The 10,497-nt window shown below is 44.7% G+C and overlaps 1 pseudogene; it reads left to right on the top strand.

The window, feature by feature from the left end:
- The first annotated feature begins 2,578 nt into the window (after nt 1-2,578).
- Nucleotides 2,579-9,880, top strand: LOC149404819 (uncharacterized; annotated as a pseudogene).
- The last annotated feature ends 617 nt before the right edge of the window (nt 9,881-10,497 follow it).

Below are 10,497 nucleotides of genomic sequence, written 5' to 3'. Positions count from 1 at the left end.
TCTGGTGCCGAGGGGCATTAGGTGCGACAAGTCGCACCTAATTGGGTATCAGGTGCGACTTGTCGCACCCAAAGGGCTCCGGAAAAGAAAAAAAAAATCGCTGATTTTAAGTGGTATTGGGTGCGACTAGTCGCACCCAATAGTTTTGAAAACTTTCAGGTGCGACAAGTCGCACTTGAAAGTCTAAAAAAACTCCGCGCTCAACTTCTCCCCCTCATTTTTTTCATTTGTCTTACGTGGAATTAATTTTTAAGTTTGTTTTATTTTTTACTATCAGGTGCAACTAGTCGCACCTGATAGTTTTTTTAGGTGCGACTAGTCGCACCTATTTGAGTATCAGGTACAACATGTCGCACCTGATTACTAGGGTTAGTTTATAAAACACAATTTCCTGGTTCGTCTTCTTCATTTCTTCACAGCCAAAATCTCCCTCCCTCCCTCCCTCCCTCCTTCCGTGAGCCACCACCGCGAGCCACCACCATCTCCCTCCCTCTCTCTTCTCCGAGCCACCACCATCTCCTCCGTCTCTCTTCTTCGAGCCACCACCGCGAGCCATTACCATCTCCCTCGCTCTCTCTTTTCCGAGCCACCACCGCGAGCCACCACCATCTCCCTCGCTCTCCCTTTTCCGAGCCACCACCGCGAGCCACCACCATCTCCCTCCCTCTCTCTTCTCCGAGCCACCACCATCTCCTCCGTCTCTCTTCTCCGAGCCACCACGTACCGGTCTTCTTCGACGTCCAAGTCCGCGCGCCGCTCCACCTCAGACCGGTCTTCTCCTCCTCCGTCGGTCCTTTCCTCCGCAGCCGCTCCTCTGCGCCAGTCCTCTCCTCCGCGCCGATCCTCCGCAGCCGTGCCCTGTGAAGCTCCACCGCCACCTCACCGCCACCTCGCCAGCCCCGGCCATCATCTTGCAGCCCCGTCCTCTCCGCATCGCCTCAGCCTGGTCGAGCGCCGCGTCGCCTCCGCGTTGCCACGCCTTGTACCTCGCAGCCCCGTCGGTGAAGGTTAGTGGTTATTTATGTTAATTAAATTAATTGATTAGTTATAGTAATTAGTTAGTTAAGTTCATAAATTAGGTAAATAAATTTGTTAAGTTGTTATTTATGTAATTAATTCACATGTTTATAAAAATGCTAATTAATTATTACATTTTAATAAATATGTTAATATGTTAGGTTAATAAGTAGTTAATTTAATTAACTTGTTGATTAATTTTTTAATTTAATGAATGAAGTATATTTGTGTTTAATAAGTACATGTATTAATTATTGTAGTTATAATTGTTAATATATATAGTGTTTATAATTAGTTTAGTTAACTAATTAATTTGTAGTGGAAATCAAATTGGTTAATAAGTTGTTAGTTTAGTTAACTAATTAATTTGTAGTTTAATTGTTAACAATTTTTACTTAATAATTAAATAGGTTATGTAACTTATTTTAAATTTTAAATGTTAGTTTAATTAAGATTGAAATTGGTTAATTGTTTAAACTATTTTATTAGATTAGTTGTTTATGATATTGTAATTAATTAATTACTGAGTGATTGTTTTATAGATATTGATAAAATGTTGTGACCGAACCACGGAGGCTCGGTTTAGGACTTAGTTAATTAATATGATAGTTTCTGGATGGATTTTAAATGTTTTTAAAGTAGTTTGCAGGTTTTTGGTTTAACAATATTATAGGGGAAACTCTGCCAAAATTTCGGTAGAGTTTTGAACCAATTAGAATCGAAATCCACTAGAAACAGTCCATTTTCAAAAACAATCCATTTTCCAGGATTGTTTCCAGGATTTTGAAGCGCTTTAGTATCTTTCTCACAATTTCTACAATCCATTTTAAAAAAATAAGATACCTTTCACAGTCTCTCTCTCATTCCTTCTAAATTCGCTCTCGGTCCGTTAGTAAGATCGGACTTTCAATGCTAATTAATAATTCTCGTTGTCTTTCTCGTTCAGCGAAATCAATGTCTAATCCAAGTAGAGATTGGGTTACCGAGAACGAGAGGTTGAGCTTGCAGTATAAAACAGGGGTTAACGAGTTTATCCGCATTGCAAGCAGACAACCGAACGAAAATGGCCAATATCGTTGTCCTTGCAAGTCTTGCAACAACGTGAGATGGCACGCCATCGGGGTCGTAAGGCATCACCTTCTGGACAATGGGTTTACCCCAGGCTACACAATGGTATCATCACGGCGAGCGCCTTGTCCTTACTCATAGTGAAGACCCCATTGGAACTGATCAGAGAGGAGTAGGAGGATTGCACGACGCCCTGCATGATATCATGGACCACGAGGATTTCGACGACTTTGCGGATCCGACCTCGAGCGAGGTGCGTGCGGAGGAGCAAGTGGAAGACTTATTTGCCGAGTTGGAAGCAGAATTGTACCCTGGATGCAAAGAGTTTTCGTCTTTGTCGTTCTTGGTTTCGTTGATGCACATCAAAGTCACAAACCATTGGACGAACAAGTCGTTCATAGAACTCTTACAGCTCTTGAGGAAGTCTTATCCAACCGGTAACCGAATTCCGAAAAAGCACTACGAGGCAAAGGCGAAACTGAAGCGCTTCGGCATGGGGTACGAGATGATCGACGTGTTCACAAACGACTGCGTCTTGTTTCGAAAAGATCTCGAGAAAGCTGAAGTGTGCCCAGTTTGCAACGAGAGCAGATGAAAGCCGACTGGGAAACAGATACCGCAAAAGATATTACGATATTTTCCCCTGAAAGATCGATTGAAGCGGTTGTATGCCTCTTGACACACGTCGCTTCAAATGCAGTGGCATAAAAGAGATCGCGTCAGAGAAGAAGGCGTTCTGCGACATCCTGCAGACGGTACGACGTGGAAGAACCTGGATGAGAGATACCCAGAATTTGCCAAAGAGCCTCGAAACGTGCGGCTTGGATTAGCTTCTGATGGTTTCAACCCGTTTGGAGAAATGAGTCTAGCGTACAACATGTGGCCTGTGGTAATGACTGCGTACAACTTGCCGCCTTGGTTGTGCATGAAGAAAGAGTACCTTATGCTGACGCTTCTGATTCCCGGGCCGAGCTCACCAAGAAAAAAATGGACGTGTTCTTGCAGCCACTAGTTGAAGAGCTGAAAGAATTATGGGAGACGGGATTCAACGTTCGAGATGGAGCCAACGATGAAGTGTTTCGGTTGCGTGCTGTGCTACTCTAGACGATAAACGACTTTCCGGCTCGATCGTATTTATCGGGATGGAGTGGCCAAGGATATCTCACTTGCCCCACGTGCAACCTTGACACGCCGTCACTGAAAGTCAGAAACAGAATTGTGTACTACGACCATCGTCGATTTTTGCCCACGCGTCACCGATTAAGGAAAAGTAGCGATCACTACACAAATCGCCACGAGAGACGCAGTAAACCCAACAAGTTGACTCCGCAAGACATACTAGCTCAGTTGGCTAGTGTTTCTTGCACGAAAACTGGCAAACACGCTGGCTCCGTTGGCAGAAAACGAAAGCGAGCCTAGAGTGAGCTTAATTGGGCGAAGAAAAGCATCTTCTACGAGTTGCCTTACTGGTCAGAGTTAGAGTTGAAGCACAACTTGGATGTCATGCACGTAGAGAATAACGTGTGGGAGAATCTTCTTGGGACCATGCTTAGCTTAGAAAAGAAAAACTATGACACCGAGAAGGCGAGGTTTGATTTAATGGACTTGAAAATCAAAACCAGTTTGCACTTGCAAGAACAAGGGAATGAGTGGTACAAACCGCAAGCAGCGTACACTTTGACCCTTGAGCAGAGGCAGTAGTTTACCGAGTTCCTCCAATCTGTCAAATTTCCAGATGGCCTCGCTGGTAATTTGAAGAAAAACGTGACTGCTGACGGGAAGCTCACAGGTTTGAAGTCGCACGATTGCCACGTGATCTTGCAGAGGTTGTTGGCTGTTGGTATTCGCCCTTTTGTGCCAAAGGCAATACAAGATACGATCTCCGAACTTTGCAACTTTTTCAAGTTGATTAGTTCTAGAACGTTGAGAGTGGAAGATCTCGAAAAAGCGCAAAATTCCATTGTCGAGATACTATGTAAGCTTGAGATGATATTTCCACCTGCTTTTTTCACGATCATGGTTCATGTGGCGATTCATCTACCAGAGGAAGCATTGTATGGTGGCCCGGTTCATATGCGGTGGATGTACCCTTTTGAGAGATACCTTGGGACGTTAAAACATTTTGTTAAAAACAGAGCTAGGCCTGATGGCTCTATTGCGGAAGCTTACGTTGTAGAAGAGGCTCTAACGTTCGTTGGAAGGTATCTGGAGGATAAGAAAAGTGTTAATGAAGTTCCAGTTCGAGAGCTTTCTGTTTTTCGATCCGAGATGTGTGTGCCTTATGGGACGATGAAGCCGATAATATTAGACGATGAGCAGAGAGAGAAGGCGGAGTGGTATATCTATACCAATTGTCCTGAAGTAGAACCATATTTGCTGTAAGTTTATCGATCCATATGTTTCTCTAAGTTATTCCATTGTTAATCTGTTATTTGAGTAAAGTTTCGAACAATAGTGAGCATTTGGAACTCATACGAAGGAATTCTCAAGTGGGCATTGAAGATGCTGAACTCGAAGCAACGCATAGAAAAGAATTCAAAGATTGGTTTGCAAAAAAGGTAAACCCTAAACCTTAAACCAAATCATTCAAATATTTAAAAGTGTTAAGAATTTCTTTGTTTTGAACCAGATTTATGACATAAAAGTTAGTGGCTCTGACGTGTCTGAAGAGCTCTACGCATTGTCTGTCAGTTCATTGGAAATCGCCCATCAATATCCGAGCTGTTTCGTTAACGACGTGAAGTTCATCACTCGTCGTCGTGATAATCAACGAATAACTCAAAACAGTGGTGTATGTGTGCCCGTGGATGAGTACAATTTCTACGGACGAATGGAAGATGTCATCGTGCTTAACTATAGACATAACTGTCGTGTCGTACTATTCAAATGCATTTGGTATGGTGACAAGTACAATACAGGGCGAATAGTGCATGTTGATAAGATTACTGGAGCGACGAGTTCTTATACCGCTAAAGAGTGGTTTACAGATGAGCCGTTCGTACTCACGACTCATGCGAAACAAGTCTTCTACATCCAAGATCTTGTTAAAGGTGGCGATTGGGAAATTGTTCAGGAATGCAATCATCGAGGGATTTGGGACATTCCCGAAGTTGACCCTAATATGTAACCACGAGTTTCCTCCGCCATATGTGAGGGCATTTTAATAATATTTCGTGGTGTCGTCCACGTTTCTTTGTTTTCTAATTTTGTTTTCTTCTTATAGGATGTCGACTGGAGCAGGTGGAGGCGAGGATCCACCACAGACGCCGGGATCCTCCGGATCGAAGAACACACGTGGACCAACGAAGGGTCTCGTGTCAGCGAGAGCATGGGTAGGGACTCCTGGTGCGAATGTAGTTCGCTACGATCGGCGACACATGATGTTCTACCTGGACATCAGGGAGCAAAATCCCATGATCGGCACCTTCTCGAACAGTCTTGGAAACTTGATCAAGGCGACGTTTCAAGCACACGCAAATGACTGGAATGAAGTCGAGCCTCAGCATGTGACGGCCGTTATGACCGCAATCCATAACGAGTACCGTTTTGTGTAAGAGGATCCTGCAACTGTCGAGAGAGTGCCAGCTGATTGCATTCGCAACGATATAGAGTATACTATCATTCGCGAAATGAAGCGGTTGTGACGCAACCAAAAGTCAAAGTTATCATCTAGATTCTTCAACAAGTTTTGCGGGAAAATAGAGCTCGCCAGAGAAGAAACACCGAAGGGCTATACGCACGAGGCTTGGTTGAATGCAATAGAGGTGTTCAACACACCAGAACATAAGGTATGAGTTGAACATGATTTTTTTTCTCATCGAATCTGTTGAAATCGAGCTCGTCAGCTCGCCCTTCCGCGTCTAACTCATCAGCTCGCCCTTCCGCGTCGAGCTCGTCAGCTCGCCCTTCCGCGTCGAGCTTGCCTCGGAAGTCCTCTCCTTGGAACTCATTCCTCATGGAAAATCGTCGCATTTATTTCTCATGTTATTTCCGATGTCTTGCTCTATGTGTATATTTATTATTCTCTTTTTCCTAGAAGTAATTTTTACACATGTATTTATTACACTCTCTCTTGTACCCACCTTATGTATAAATAGGTGATACAAATTGATATTAAATATAAGAAATATTCAAAGTCTCGGAACACTCTCTCTCTTCTCCGATTCTCTATTTCTTTATCTTCTCTCTCTAAACTTCAACATGGTATCAGAGCAGGGAAAATCAACCATCATGAACACCACTTAGACCACGCCCACTCAGTCGCAATCTGAATCCTTCTCCCAACATATCACGAGCCACAAACTCAATGGCCACAACTTCCTACAGTGGTCCCAATCTGTGCTCATGTTCATATCGGGACGAGGTAAAGATGACTACCTCACAGGCGTGGCCAAACATTCTCGAAGCTCGTATCACCCCACCTCGTACAAACCATCTCGCCATTTTGCCACAATTCACAGGGATATATAGGGGCCCTCAAAAGTTCCCAATATCACTGGAGTTCGATGGTTCCTTCTCTTTGTTGACGACCACACTAAACTCAGTTGGATATACATGATGAAACAAAAATCTGAAACATCCAATCTATTCAAAACCTTTCACAAAATGATCCAAACACAGTTCGACACATCCATTCAAACTATCCACACTGACAACGCTCGAGATTACTTTAATTCTGAGCTCGGCGATTTCTTCAAAACACATGGCATAATTCACTCCAGCTCGTGCGTTCATACCCCACAACAAAATGGGGTAGCCGAGCGGAAAAATCGACACATTCTCGAGGTCGCCCGAGCCATCATGTTCTCCTCAAACGTCCCATCTCATTTTTGGCGAGAAGCTGTCCTCACAGCCACCTACCTCATAAACAGAATGCCATCTCGTGTCCTTGGCTATAAAATCCCATCTCAAGTCCTTCTAGAGACATACCCTCACTGTCGACTCATCTCAACCCTACCTGCGAAAGTGTTCGGCTGTTCAGTCTTCACCCATTCTTATGGCCAAGGTAAACTTGAACCAAAATCGCTCAAATGCATCTTCCTTGGCTATTCAGCAACCCAGAAAGGCTACAAATGCTATGAACCCCGATCACAAAAATTCATAGTCTCAATGGATGTATCTTTTCATGAGTTCAGTCCTTACTTCGCCAATTCAGCTCGTCAGGGGGAGAATGACGAAAATGACTTCCCTAATTGGCTCATCATAAACCCAGAATTCAGCTCGCCTCAAAATCCGACCTCACATGTCTCAGAAATTCCCAGCTCGCCCAGCTCGCCTCAAAATCCGACCTCACATGTTCCAGAAATTCCTAGCTCACCTGTTCAAGAAATTCCCAGCTCGCAAGCCTCTGAACCCTCTCTATGCGAACTGAATATCACCCAGAGTCCGGTACAAGCTCGCGACCAAGATGTCTCTCCGAACCTGAACCACGACACTATTGAACAAGGTAACATCGAATCTCCAGACTTACCCATTGCATTGAGAAAACCTCCTCGGTCGTGTGCTCAATACAGGATGGCAGATTACGTGTACTATGGGAATTTATCTACGAGCTACCAAGCCTATGTGGCGAAGTTAGATGAAGGAAAAGTGCCGAACTCCATCGAGGAAGCCCTTCAAAGTTCCGAGTGACGAGACGCAAGTCATGCTGAGATCCAAGCCCTCGAAAAGAATGATACGTGGGATATCGTCGAGCTACCACCAGGCAAGCGAACTGTTGGATGTACATGGCTCTTCACCATCAAACACAATCCAGATGGGACAGTGGAGAGATACAAAGCCCGACTTGTCGTAAAAGGGTACACGCAGGCGTATGGCATTGACTATCAAGAAACATTTGCTCCAGTTGCAAAGTTCAATACCATCAGAATCCTCCTTTCACTAGCAGCCAACTTAGATTGGCCTCTCATCTAGCTCGATGTAAAGAATGCTTTTCTAAACGGCGAACTGGAAGAGGAAGTCTACATGCAACTCCCACCAGGATTTGACAAAGATCAAGGAGCCAATAAAGTTTGCAAACTCAAGAAGTCACTATATGGACTAAAACAGTCCCCTCGAGCATGGTTCGGAAAATTCACCAACGTGCTCAAACGTTGTGACTACGAGTAGAGTCAAGCAGATCCAACACTCTTCTAAAAAATCTCCACACAAGGCAAGCACGCCATTCTTAGTATGTATGTGGACGATATAGTCATCACTGGAGATGACCTGGAAGAGATCAGGAGGCTGAAGCAAACTTTGTCATCTGAGTTCGAAGTCAAGGACCTCGGCAGCCTACGATACTTCCTCGGCATGGAGGTAGCTCGATCAGAAAAGGGCATCTCTGTTTCCCAGCGCAAGTACACGTTGGATCTCCTCAAAGAAACTGGCATGCTTGGCTGCAAACCAGTTGACACTCCGATGGATGCCAATGTGAAACTTCTAGCTCGCACCAACGAGGCCGCCACCGACAAAGAAAGATTTCAGCAGCTCGTAGGAAAACTCATCTACCTAACTCAACGAGACCAGATATTGGATTCGCAGTGAGTATGGTAAGTCGATTCATGAGTAATCCCTCAGAAACTCACATGGACGCAGTCATGAGGATTCTCCAATACCTCAAATCTGCCCCAGGGACCGGTCTCTCCTTCAAGAAAAGACGAAGTCGAGGTGTCGAAGTATTCACAGATGCAGACTGGGCCGGATATATTCCAGACAGACGATCAACATCAGGCATGTGCACATACGTCTGGGGAAATCTTGTTACCTGGAGAAGCAAGAAGCAGTCCGTTGTCTCAAGAAGTAGTGCTGAAGCCGAGCTCAGGTCCTTAGCAAGTGGAGTATGTGAAGGCATCTGGCTGAAGAGAGTTCTCGAGGACCTCAAGATCATCATCGAAGGTCTAATCAAGCTCTTTTGCGATAATCAAGCTGCTCTAAGCATAGCCAGAAATCCAGTCCATTATGACAGAACAAAACATATCGAGATCGACCGATACTTCATCAGTGAAAAGATTGAAGAAAAAATAATCGATATGGAATACATTCCGTCAGGTCATCAGCTCGCCGACATTCTCACCAAAGCCCTTCCGCGAGCAACCTTTTCCGAGCTATGTAGCAAGCTTGACCTCCTCAACATATACAGTCAAGCTTGAGGGGGAGTGTTGAAATCGAGCTCGTCAGCTCGCCCTTCCGCGTCGAGCTCGTCAGCTCGCCCTTCCGCGTCGAGCTCGTCAGCTCGCCCTTCCGCGTCGAGCTCGTCAGCTCGCCCTTCCGCGTCGAGCTTGCCTCGGAAGTCCTCTCCTTGGAACTCATTCCTCATGGGAAATCGTCGCATTTATTTCTCATGTTATTTCCGATGTCTTGCTCTCTGTGTATATTTATTATTCTCTTTTTCCTAGAAGTTGTTTTTACACATGTATTTATTACACTCTCTCTTGTACCCACCTTATGTCTAAATAGGTGATACAAATTGATATTGAATATAAGAAATATTCAAAGTCTCGAAACACTCTCTCTCTTCTCCGATTCTCTCTTTCTTTATCTTCTCTCTCTAAACTTCAACAGAATCGAATTAAATGAATTTATGTCTCGCAGGCAAAGGCTGACCGCAACCGACAAAATGCGAAGAAGAAGCAGACAAAGGCCAGACAAGGGTCGATACCTTTTTTCGTTCATCGACAGAAGAGCGTAAGTTGCTTAATTTTTATTAACATTAGACACATTAGTCTTATTTTGATGATTAAAACTTGCAGAGGAAGGAGGATGGGACATTGCCCTCTGCGTTAGCGATGTGGGAGAAAAAGCATCAAGATATTAACGGCAACTGGACAACGCCCTTCGCGAGTCAACAATTTGTAAGTTACTTTATTGAATTACTTAATAATAATTATATAATAATTTTATTTGGTTTTTTTGTAAAGACGCGAATCAACGCCTAAGTGGCAGATATTTTGCGACAAGCGGAGGAGAGAGGCGAACAGGTAACCCTCGAAGACGCAGAGGAGTATGCGATGCATGACGTTCTCGGGCCACGCCGTGATTGGGATGTCGGGATAGGACCCACGACACCAGTTGGGGCTTTGAGTGTGGTTCGAGCTCAAGATGGAAGCTCGTCTGGTTCGTCATCTCAGTCACGTGCCGATCCAGTACTGTATACCGAGATGCAAGCTCAGTTGGCAGCACAACAGGCTCAAATGGCGGCACAACAAATGCAGATGGAAGAGATGCAGCGACAGCTGCTCTCGTTTACACAGATGCATACTCAGGCTTCCCCTACGCCGACATCAGCGGCAATGGCTGATAATGAAACGCCAGGTTCTGCGGAGTTTCAGCGTGATCGTCCTAGCGGTAGCGGCAGTGGCCGAGGAGGAAGCAGCAGTGGCCGTGGAGGCAACTTATTTGGAAGATGAAATTCATCTATAGATAAGTTTTATA

This window comes from Urtica dioica, chromosome 2, assembly GCF_054948205.1.
Source record: "Urtica dioica subsp. dioica isolate 48M chromosome 2, U.dioica_male_clone48M_v1_H2, whole genome shotgun sequence".
NCBI classification, from domain to species: Eukaryota; Viridiplantae; Streptophyta; class Magnoliopsida; order Rosales; family Urticaceae; genus Urtica; species Urtica dioica.
Note: the sequence above shows the minus strand (reverse complement) of the source record. Positions and strands in the feature narration are given on the sequence as shown.